This window comes from Mesocricetus auratus, unplaced genomic scaffold (genome assembly GCF_017639785.1).
Source record: "Mesocricetus auratus isolate SY011 unplaced genomic scaffold, BCM_Maur_2.0 Super-Scaffold_100007, whole genome shotgun sequence".
Lineage (NCBI taxonomy): Eukaryota > Metazoa > Chordata > Mammalia > Rodentia > Cricetidae > Mesocricetus > Mesocricetus auratus.
The window spans coordinates 93,772,829-93,784,538 of NW_024429191.1; the positions used below are offsets into that span (position 1 = coordinate 93,772,829).

Here is an 11,710-nt window from a genome sequence, read left to right on the forward strand (position 1 = left end):
ATGTTTACTGGGAACTTCTGCCATGGTTTTCCTGGCAGTTACAGTGAAGGAAACCTCCATCCTCCTAGTGGCTTCTGTTTAGCTCTCTTGTCTGAGAGAACGCTTAAGTTCTGTGGACTGTCTTCCGTGAGAGCTCACACTTGCTATTGAGATAGTAAATAATTGCGCTCATAGGGCTGAGAGATGGCTCAGCAGTTAAGAGCACTGGCTGCTCTTCCAGAGGTCCTGAGTTCAATTCCCAGCAACCACATGGTGGCTCACAACCATCCATAATGAGATCTGGCGCCCTCTGCTGGCATGCGGGGACACATGGAGACAGAACACAGTATGCGTAATAAATAAATAAAATTAAAAACAAAAAGATCAGCTTATACTATGTACTCCATGGTGGCCTCTAGCTCTTGCTCTTCCAACCTCAGCATCTGACTCAAACTCACCAATGTGGTGTGTGATGTGTGTGTGTGTGTGTATGTGTGTGTGTGTGTGTGATGTGTAATGTGCATAAGGTCGGATAACCATCATCGTATCTAATGACAGCGTTTTATTTTTTAGTCATTTCTGTGTATGTGTGCTTGTCTTTGTACACCGAGTGCTTGCAGAGCTCATGGGAGTCAGAAGGACGCTGGATCCTCATGAACTGCAGTTACGGGCAGTTGAGAACCATCTGATGAGTTTGCAGTGTCTTAGATACCTTTTCTTGCTGTGAAGAGACACCATGACCAAGGCAGCATATTTAAGGGTTTGCTGGGGCTTTCCAGATGGTGAGTCATGGCAGCTGGCAGGCATGGAGTGGTGACAGCACTTACATCTGATCCAACAGAGCTCACTGGAAATGCCTTGGGCTTTAGAGATGTATTTATTATTTATGTATTTTATGTATATAGATGCTTTATTTACATGTGTGCACACCAGAAGAGGGCATCAGATCCCACGGAACTACAGTTGTAGGAATTGGACTCAGAACCTCTGGAAAAGCAGCTGGTGCTCTTAACCACTAAGATACCTCTCCAACCCCTGGCTGGTGCTTCTGAAGCCACAAAGCCATCCCCAGTGACACATCTTCATCAAGGCCACACCTAACCCTTCCCAAGCAGGTCCAGCCTATGGGAGCATTCTCAGACCACAAGCAGCGAGTTCTCTTGGCCCCCAGCCATCTCTACAGCCCCCCCAGCTACAGAATTAATTGTAATTCTTTTCTCAGCCAGCACCCCTTGTGAGCAGGAATCGAACGAAAACCGTCCTCTGTCCCTTGTCACAAGGGGCTATCCTGGGGCAACTCAGAACAGGGCAGCCGTGTTCATCAAAGCAAGCAAAGGCAAACCCTGATCTCTCCCAACTCACAAAAAGGCCGTCCTGCCACTTCTGCCTTCTGCCGGCGTGCCGGTCACTGCTTCCAGCACACACGTGGGGGCAGGGCCACGCAGGCTGTGAACACCGGGGTTAATGGTTGACTGTCACACTACAGCTTCGGCACGAAGAGAAACCAGTCCCGCGTCCCCAAGCTTGCATCCTCCCAGGAGCTTCTTGCTGAGGACAGGCCGTGGGGCTGTGTGGGCGGAAGGTAGCCGAGCAGCCTGTCCCTCACAGCCAGTGACTTCATAGGAGGAAGCCGTATCTCATCACCGCTTGTAGGATTCCTGGACATTACTGTGTCAACAGGGAAGGGACATGTGTTGAAGGTTGGGAACCCACCTCTGGTCTGCTTCCTGACGGCTGTGCCGTGTCTCTCCTTTTAAGCTGTGGGAAGTCAACGCCAGCATAATTCTAGGCCATCTGAAGCAATATGGTAAGGCCCTGTCTCAAAAAGAAAAAAAAAAAAACAAACAGGAAATGTGATTACCACACAGAGTGGAATGGTATTCGTCCTTTAATGGTAGCACATCCTACAGCATGGGTGGGTGAACCTGCAGGGTATGTGTTGAGTGACATAAGCCAGCCAGTAAAGAGTTAACTGCCATATGGCTCCACTTGCATGAGGTACCTACCAGCCAAAGCTTATAAAGACAACAGAATGGTGGGCTGTAGGAGATGGGGCAGTGAGACCCTTAGTGAGTCTAGCTTCAGCATTGCCAAGGAAAAGGCGTGGAGATCGACGGTGGAGGTTACACAGCACGGTGGATACCAAAGATGATAGGTTTATGAGGCTTCATTAGAAGTAGTGTCTCGTGAGGGATCCCTGAAGGTGTCCTACAGGGAAGCGACTGGGGAAGAGTGAAAACCCAGTGCAGATTGACTTGAGCAGTCTAATGCCAGACGTTCATTGTCGGCATGTTTAAAGCACAGTTCCGGGGAAAGGTTTCCAGGCAACAGTCAGTCCAACTCCAGGTGCACAGTAAAGCTCACGGTGTGGCTACATAGGAACTCCTTTATACAGTACGTGTGACCTAGAATCTAGCGTGGTCTCTGGTAATGGTCTTGGGAGGGAGAGTCTGGGATAATCATTCTTGGGGGTTAGGGTGAGGTCTGCCCCTTCAGATGGCAGAAAAGTTGTCAGGCCGTTCACAACCTCCACTCTGCTCTCTGGGTGGAATGCAGGCATTTGGTTTTATCCCCTCCATTGAGGGGACACCTCTGCATGATTGACTTTCCTGGTCCTCTTAGTGCTTCTCTGTGAGGACAAGGACCTCTGTCCCCAACAGTCTTGAGCTGGGTTTGGTGGGGCACTCCTTTAATCCCAGTACTTGGGAGACAGAGGCAGGGTGATCTCTTGAGTTCAAGGCCAGCCTGGTTTACAGAGTGGGTTCCAGGACAGCCTGGGCTTCATAGTGAGACCCTGTCTCACAAATAAATAAATAAATAAATAAATAAATAAATAAATAAATAAATCTTGAAAAAATGCAAGATTGGGTTAGAGCTAGGAAGACCACTTAGTCGCACAGTGCTTGGCTAGTGTGCAGGAGGTCCTGGGTTCTATCCCCAGTGCTGCAGGTAGAGGTGGCGAGGGGACAGTGGCAGCCACAGGGCTCTGGTCCCAGTTGGCTATTTGAGAGGCTCAGATAGGGTGGCTGAAAAGTTCTAAGACCTGTTGAGGTAACAGTTCAAAGCTAATTTGAGCAACTCAGTGAAGCCCTGCCCCCCAAAATAAAATGGGACAGTGAAGAGGCAGAGAAGTCTGATCTGCAAAGTGAGCTCCAGCATTACACGGTGAGACCCTGCCTCAAAACAACCGTAATAGCAAAACTATTGGCTGTGTGGAGCCATATGTGCCTGTAGTGCCTGTATTCGTGAGACTGAGACAGAATGACTGATAGTTTGGAGCCTGCTGAGACTGCATACGACTGCGTGGTAAGTGTGTGCGCAAGTGTGCTTGTTCATGCTCAGTTATCTGGCTGCAGAGATGACTCAGCAGTTAAGAGCACTGACTGTTCTTCCAAAGGACCCAGATTCAATTTCCAGCACCCACATGGCATCTTTCGTCTATAGCTCCAATTCCAGGGGATCTGACAGTCTCTTCTGGCCTCCAAAGGCACCAGGCATGCACATGGTATACAATCATACATGTAAAACCATAGTCATAAAAAGTGTGTGTGCCCATGCGTGTGTGCGTATATGTGTGTGTGTGCGCGCGCGTGCGCGTGCAGGATCGAGTGAGTAAAATAGAAATACAGGAGGTTGGCAACGTGACTCAAGCATGTAAAGGCACAGGGACTCACACGGTGGAGGAGCAAGTTGGCTCCTAAAGTTGCCCTTTGACCTCTGCATGCCTACTCATTCCACATGGGGCACCGACAACACAGCAAATTAGAAGATCACCAAAACCCACCGGGTGGTGGTGGCGCACGCCTTTAATCCCAGCACTCGGGAGGCAGAGGCAGGCGGATCTCTCTTCGAGTTTGAGGCCTGGCTGGACCGATAGCCTCCAAAACAATACAGAGAAACCCTGTCTCGTAAAAACCAAAAACAAAAACAAAAAAAGAAGATCACCAAAACCCAATTTGGAAAACAGAGCACGGGTGAGGGCTGGCTTTCGGGGATGTGGATGACCCAAAAGGAGCTGTTCCACCAAAAAGTCTCTCCAGGAAGGACAGATGGAGCCTCACTTAGCAACCCTTCCACCCAGTGTATGCCCTAGCATCTCCCAAGACCTGCAGGAGCGCATACAGCTGCCTGCAAGGGGAAGCCCGTGGAATCGGCTGAGGGAGCAGTGACCCTCCTCACCCCCTCCTGTGAGGGAATGCCAACAAGCCCAGCTTTCAGGTCTCAGCTGATGGGATGGGGATGATGGCTGAGGATGACATCTGTAGCAGCAGCTTGTGTCCAAGGGGGACCCAAGGACCATCCCCGAACGGGACATCTCCCAGAATGATTGGCAGGACTGACCGAGCATGCAGTCATACTCATGGCTAAGGCTTATTCCAGTTCACTGCCAGATTGCAAGGGCAGCACCCAGCTGTGAGTAGAGCTACCTAGGCGGAACTGCAACTCGGGGCCACACACACAGGTCATACTTCCACAGCCACCTGTACTGTGTGCGGACCCGGCATAGAAGGGTTTCACTGGGGTCTGATCCCAGGTGTTGCGTCAGCCTAGGTCCTGGCTACCTGACTCCCAGAAGGAAGGCAGGTATGTGTTTAGCACAAATCGCGTTGTTTGCACTACCAGTGCAGGCACACAGAGATGCTCTCAGATGCTAGGGACAGAAGTTTCTGGAAAGAACGGCTGCACTGGGCAAGGCTGATGGACTGGTGAGAACCTCTGTGGCTATGCAGAGTGGGAGTGTTGCAGATCCAGAGTCTAATTATCTTGGGCCACCGTTAGCCCGCTCAGCCATTTTTTTGCCCTCCTCTGTACTTCAGCCAACATCTTTGTGACCTTGGCCATTAAGTAAACCCTTTGGTTTGTACAGAAATCTGTCTCCCCATCCACTGAAAGTTCAGTAGCCTCTGAAGTCTGTAGTGGAGATTTCTTGGCTTTGCTTTTAACTCACCCACCTCATAAAAGTACCTCAAAAAAAGGCGGCAAACGCCTTTCATCTCAGCACTCAGGCAGCAGAGGCAGGTGGATCTCTGTGAGTTGGAGGCCAGCCTGGGCTACATAGCAAGTTCCAGGACATCCGGGGCTACACAGTGAGACGCTGTCTCAAAAAACAAAAACAAAAACAAAACCAAAGATGATGCTGCCATCTCCTAAACCATGTTTCTAGGCACATCTCCTAGGACTTAGTGTCCAAGATCAGGTAGCAAGGATTTGAGCTCTGTGTCGTGACACAAAGTTTTTTTTGCTTCTCCAAGAAAATGCAAGCATTGTGCTGATCAGAGTAAGAGCAGCTGTGGCCTGGGGTGAATTTCCTCCTGAGGCCCTTGGCTGGTTAATCAACAGTGAGGCGATGATCGATGAGGATGTGGAGCCTGATAAAGAAAAATTAGCCAGCTAAGGTAGCTCATGTCTGTAAACCCCAGTGCTTGGGAGGTTGAGGCAGGGGAATTGGACTGTAGTCAGGAGTTCCAGGATAGTCTGGAGACCCCTGTGGATATAACATAACTGCTGTGACTTCTTTGTTGGGGCATGCAAAGTAAGTGGACAGTTCTGTTTTTGTTGTTTTAAGCAAACAAATCAAAGAAGTCAGGGGCTGGAGATGTTTTCCAGCCCTCAAGAGTGCTCGCTGCTCTTCCGGAGGACCCAAGTTGGGTTCTCAGCATCCACACTGGACAGCACACAGTGTCCTGTAAGGCCAGCGCCAGAGGGTGAAACGCTGTCTGTCTGACTGTCGGTGTCTCTCTGTCTCAGTGTTCTGTTGCTGAGAAGAGACACCATGACCACAGCAACTCTTGTAAAGGAACCCATTTAATTGGGGCTGACTTACAGCTTAGGGGTTTAGTCCTCTAACATCATGGCAGGAAACATGGCGGCAGCATACAGGAAGACATGGTGCTGGAGAGTTACCTTCAGAGTTCTAGGTCTGGATCTGAAGGCAGCAAGAAGAGAGACACCGGCCTGGCCTGAGCCCTTGAAGCCTCAAAGCCTACACTTCCTCCAACAAGGCCAAGGCCACACCTCCTAATAGTGCATCTCCCTGGTGACCAAGCATTCACATCTATAAACCTATGATGGCCCACCACATCTGCATCCTTAAAGATAAATAGTGAAGTCAGGCTTGGTGGCACACACCTTTAATCCAAACATCAGAGAGAGAGAGAAAGAGAGAGAAGCCTTCCCACCAGCCTGGTTCTAGAGCCCCATCATCCCAAATGAACACACAGGAGGCTATATTAATTATGAAGCTGTTGGCCGTTTGTTTGGTTTCTTACTGGCTATCTCTGACTTAAGTATTTACTCCATAATTGTTAATCTAAGTATTTCTCTTACCGGAGAAAGGGTCCGGACCTCTCACCCCTATGGCAGCTACATCGTGGCTCCCTGTGTTTCTCCTTCCTAGAGTCCTCCTCGACTCCTAGTCCCACCTATCTTGCTTCCCTATTGGCCAACAGATTCCAGAATGACATCTCCCAGAGAGAGAGAGAGAGAGAGAGAGAGAGAGAGAGAGAGAGAGAGAGAGAGAGAGAGAGAGAGAGAGAGAGAGAGAGATTTCTGAGTTCAAGGCCAGCCTGGTCTATAGAAAGTCCCAGGAAATCCAGAACCACACAGGAAAACCCTGACAACAAAACGAACAAAAAAGAAATATTGAAACGTGTTTCTTAGAAATATCTTTTTGAGCCAGGCGTTGGTGACACATGCCTTTAATCCCAGCACTCGGGAGGCAGAGACGGGTGGATCTCTGTGAGTTGGAGGCCAGCCTGGTCTACAAAGCGAGTTCCAGGACAGCTTCCAAAACAATACAGAGAAACCCTGTCTCGAAAAACCAAAAAAAAAAAAAAAAAGTATCTTTTTGTTACTTATGGTATTGTTGTTATTAATGCTGGGAATAAAATCCAGGACCCTAGCCGGGCGGTGGTGGTGCACGCCTTTAATCCCAGCACTCTGGAGGCAGAGGCAGGCGGATGTCTGTGAGTAGTTTGAGACCAACCTGGTCTACAGAGCGAGTTCCAGGACAGCCTCCAAAACAATACAGAGAAACCCTGTCTGAAAAAAAAAAAAAGTACCACCGAACAATGTCCCTAGCCAGTAGGGATAATCAATTGAGTAAATAATAAATTAGATGTATTTACTTATGTGTATGGTGGAAGGCGCATGCCGCAGTGCATGGCTGGAGGACCCAGGAGGACAACTTGCAGGATTTGCTCCTCCCCTGCTCTGTGGGGCCCAGGGATCCAGCTCGGCAGCAGGCAATTTCACCCACGGAGCAGTCTCAGTAGGGCCCTTAAATCTTATTTTTAGTTTTAACCTGCTGAGGTCAGAAGGCCCTTGGTCCTTTGGAAGAACAGCAAGTGCTCTTAGCCCTTAGCCACGGAACCATCTCTCCAGCACCCCCCCCCCCCCCCCGTGCGCGCTCCACTCCTTTAATGGTGGAGGTTTGCGGAGAAGCTGTGCTCTAGCTGCTGCCCCCTCGTCAGCTCCCTGCAGGTGGTGCGAAGGGGTGCACACACCTTCCCCGTGGCCGTCTGGTGGCTGCGGGGCGGCTTCCTGGTTTGTCTGAGCTGGCTGAAGTCTGGAACGTCTGATGCCCTTGGCAGAAGTAGTTCTGCTCAGCTCCGCGTGACCCCAGCCAGGGAATCTGAAGGGCCGATTGCTATCCGCCAGACTAGTGCTTCCCGTCTGTGCCTTTCCTGTGCACTCTTCATTACGATCGAGAGGTCCGTTTTCCTCCTGCAAGCGGCACCAGCTCCCGGCTCATCCTTCAGTCTTTTTTGTTTGCACTCTGAGCCTGATTGCCTATTTCTTTCTTTTTTTTTTTTTTATTGGATTAGTTCCCTGGGCTTTGCTTTTGCAAGGGCTCTGCTGGGACAGTTGTTACACCAGCTGAAAGCCAAGTCTGCCTGACTCACCGCTGATGGGGTGGGAGCGTACTGAGTTAAAACAGCACCGCCCCCGGGGGTGTGGAAATACACGCAGCAAGCGTTCTCCCTTGGTTTCTGTGACCAAATAACTCAAGCGAGCAAGGGTTCGTTTTGGCTCACGGCTTTAGGGGGACAGCTCACCAGGTAGTTGGGAGGAGCTCCTGGCTGTGGTGACAGTCAGGGAGCTCAGAAGGCAGTGGGAGGCTGGGGCCTCTGCTGGCTCTCCCTCCTCCTTTCCATCCAGACCAGCCCCCAGCCCATGGCACCGCCCACACTCAGCTCATCTTCTCTTAAGTCTCTTCACTAAAGAAATAAGGGCCTGGGGTGTTTATTAATTCCGTCAGGTTGAAAATTGAACCGTCAAGCTCGGGTGTCAGGAGAGGTTCGCCAGGTGTGGTGGTTTGAATGTAATTGGCCCCCACAAGCTCATAGGAGTGGCGCTATTAGGAGGCGTGACTTTGTTGGAGTGGGTGTGGCCTTGTTGGAGGAAGTATGGGGGGACGGACGATACAGGACTTCGTGGTTCCCTATGTCCAAGATACTGCCCAGTGCCACATTCCACTTCCTGTTGCCTTCTGATGACAATGTAGCCCGCGCCCCGTCTGTGTACACACGGACTTCTAGGCTCCCCACCGTGATGATAACGGACTGAACCTCTGGACCGTGAGCCGCCTCAGTTAGATGCTTTCTGTGTAAGAGTTGCCGTGGTCACGGGGTCTCCCTGTTACTGAGGGAGTCACACTGTGTGTCAGGATTGGTCCCGCTCTTGCCACTGTACCAGGGCTCACCGTGTGTGTGCAAGCTTGCCAGAGACAGCTCATTCGCAGTCAGCTCGTATCTAGCCTGAAGGACATCCGTTGGGCTCTAGCTAAGTCTTTACTCAGGGGGCATTTTGGCCCATCCCATTATCTTGTAGGGTTAAGTGTCTTGTGTTTTAGTGTCTTTCTTCGTTAGTTAGTTGGCTGGTTGTTGTTTTGTGTTTTTTGAGACAGGGTATCATACGGGCCTGAAGCTTGACAATTATTCTATCCTGGCTGAACAGTGAGCCAGAGTCTGTCTGCCTTCCCAGTGGTGAGATTGCTAGTGGCCACCACTGTGGTTTTTTTGTTTGGTTTTTGTTCTTGTTTTTTTCGTTTCTCGAGACAGGGTTTCTCTGTGTAGCTTTGGAGCCTATCCTGGCATTTGCTCTGTAGACCAGGCTGGCCTCGAACTCACAGAGATCTGTCTATCTCTGCTTCCGGAGTGCTGGGATTAAAAGCATTCGTCACCACTGCCTTGTTGAAATTTTCTTTCTTGTTAGGTGCATTTAGCTTATGTATATGAATATGTAGAAGCACCATTGTGGTCACTGCCCACAGAGCTCAGAAGAGGGCTTTGGTTCCCCTGGAACTGGAGTTAAGGAGTTGTGAGCCACTCACCATGTGGGTGTTTTGAACTGAACCCAGTCCTCTGCAAGATCAACAAGTGCTTTTAACTGCTGAGCCATCACTCAAGCCTCACCCCCCCCCCGCCCCTTTTCAGATAGGATCTTAATATATCTATCTCTGGCCTAGAACTTGCTTTGTAGACCAGGCTGGCCTTGAACTCGCCTCTGAGTTCTTGTATACACCACTACATTTGGCTTTTTTTTTTTTTATTAGACAGAGTCTCTGGTAACCCAGGCTGGCCTTGAATTCTCTTTGTAGTCTGAGAAGACACTGAACTTCTGATTCTTCTGCTAGAATTATAGGCATGTTCCACCATGCCTAGTTTATGCACTGCTGGGGTTGAACCTAGTACTTCATGTGTGCTATGAAAACACTCTACCTACCCAGCCCCAGCCCAGCCCCAGCCCCAGCCCAGCCCCAGCCCCAGCCCCAGCCCAGCCCCAGCCCAGCCCCAGCCCAGCCCCAGCCCAGCCCCAGTCCCAGCCCCAGCCCCAGCCCAGTCCAGCCCCAGCCCAGCCCCAGCCCCAGCCCAGCCCCAGCCCCAGCCCAGCCCCAGCCCCAGCCCAGCCCAGCCCAGCCCAGCCCAGCCCAGCCCAGCCCCAGCCCCAGCCCCAGCCCCAGCCCAGCCCAGCTCCAACCTTCCCCAGGGTCTTTATAAAAATTCGGTGCCAGTTGTAAAGATCAGAGAGAGGCAGAGTGAAGACAGAGGTCTGAAAGCGAGTACCTCTGCTTTTGAAGATGAAGGTACCAGCAACCAAGAAATACAGAGCCTTCCTGAGCCCCTAGACAGTGCAAGTCTGCTCCCTTGGCTTAGCTCAGCGAGGCCTACCCTGGACATCTGGCCAGTAGGAATGTAAGAAAGTATGTAACTTTTTACACAAGATGTTGCCCTGCCGCCCTGCTTGGCCTGGAGCTCTGCATGGTTCAGTGCAGCCTTGAATCCCATCAGTCCTCCTGGCTCAGTTTCTTAAGTGCTGTGATTACAGACAAGCATCCCCCTCCCCACCCCACACCCTAGGTCATTTTGTGTGTTGTTTTAGCTACTAAAGAGTAGCAGTCACAGGTTCTCTGTGTTCATTTGTGTCCTGAACTCAAATACATGCACTCACCGCCTTTCGGGGGGCCTATTGAATTCAGGGCCTCAGGAACCCTGTGTACGCTCTCTGTGACTATATAAACTGGGTATGGCGGCCCACGATTGTAGTCCCAGCACTTAGGAGGTGGAGGCAGGATTTGAGGCCAGCCTGGATTATAGACTAAACCAAACCAAACCAGATTTATTCCAAATGTCGCAGCCATGGCTCTCCAGCTCTTGAATTCCCAATGTGCAGACACCAAGTTTTTGCTACAGAGGCTGGGTGCATATCCTTCCATGCCCTGCAGAGGGCAGCCTACTCTTGCGATCCTTTTTTTTTTTTTTTTTTTTTTTGTGGGTTTGCCCGGGAAGCGACTGAACTCAAGGCCTGAGATGGAAGAGGTGTTGAGCCTGCCTGCACGGAAAATCGAAACATAAACCAAACCTCAACTCAGCGCAAAGGAAGCTGCCCTTGTACTTCCGTCTCCCACTGCCAGGTCTCCAGAGTGTCACGGGTCTCGAGGCTTGTGTCCTGATGTCCTGATGTGAATCCCTGAGTTACAGGTTCTTCTTCGGAAAGAAGGGCCCGCGAAATAGCCCGGTGGAGACTGTCCCGAAGCCCCTGTGTGAGAGGGAAAATGTAGTGTGCGCACGTGTGTGTGTGTGTGTGTGTGCGCGCGTGTGTGTATACATCCCTGGTGTCCTCTGCTCTGGTGAGACCCAGTATGAAAAGAGACTTAGACTCTTTCACGCCGACCAGGGTGGCACTCTCCAGGGATCCTACAGCTCCCAATGCTTTTCCAGCTCCTGCAACCGCCAACAGGCCATCGGGCAGGTGGGCGTGTGGGGTGGGGGTGGGTCAGGTGATGGAGCCTCTAGAAAGGGGACACTGAGATCTGGCCTCTGCAGGAGGTGCTGGTTGCTAAGGAACGGGAGGCCTCAGGGGTGCCCTGCAGGTGAGTGGGATCTCTTGCCAGCTGTCTGGCTTTGCAGTTTCCGTTCCCGTGGAGCACTCGGTGGGGGGAGGGGAGGGGATGGGGAGGTGCAGGTGAGGGCTGGCGACCCAAATCCACCTACCTCTGCAACACTGAGCGCCACCCCAGGCTGGCAAGGCTCAGGTGGGGCCACAAGTTGACTGCAGTTCCAGTTCTTCCAAAGTCCGAGGTTTTCTCCCTGTGAGAGGCGCTCTCCAGTCTCTGTGTGGGAGGGACTGGGTTAATGAAGGTAGCGGTGGTGCTGGGAGTTGAACCCAGGGCCTTTGTGCACGTAAAATAAACACTTTGCCACTGATCATCACAGTCTACTACCTCCTT

At 51.2% G+C, this 11,710-nt stretch overlaps 1 long non-coding RNA gene across 1 annotated transcript; it reads right to left on the reverse strand.

Moving 5' to 3' along the window:
* Positions 1–847: 847 nt before the first annotated feature.
* On the reverse strand, positions 848–7,842 carry LOC121141570. The gene is made up of 3 exons (XR_005878537.1): positions 7,485–7,842; positions 5,804–5,905; positions 848–1,794 (listed from the first exon to the last, which is right to left on the reverse strand). It is a non-coding gene; the product is annotated as an uncharacterized LOC121141570 (long non-coding RNA).
* Positions 7,843–11,710: the final 3,868 nt, after the last annotated feature.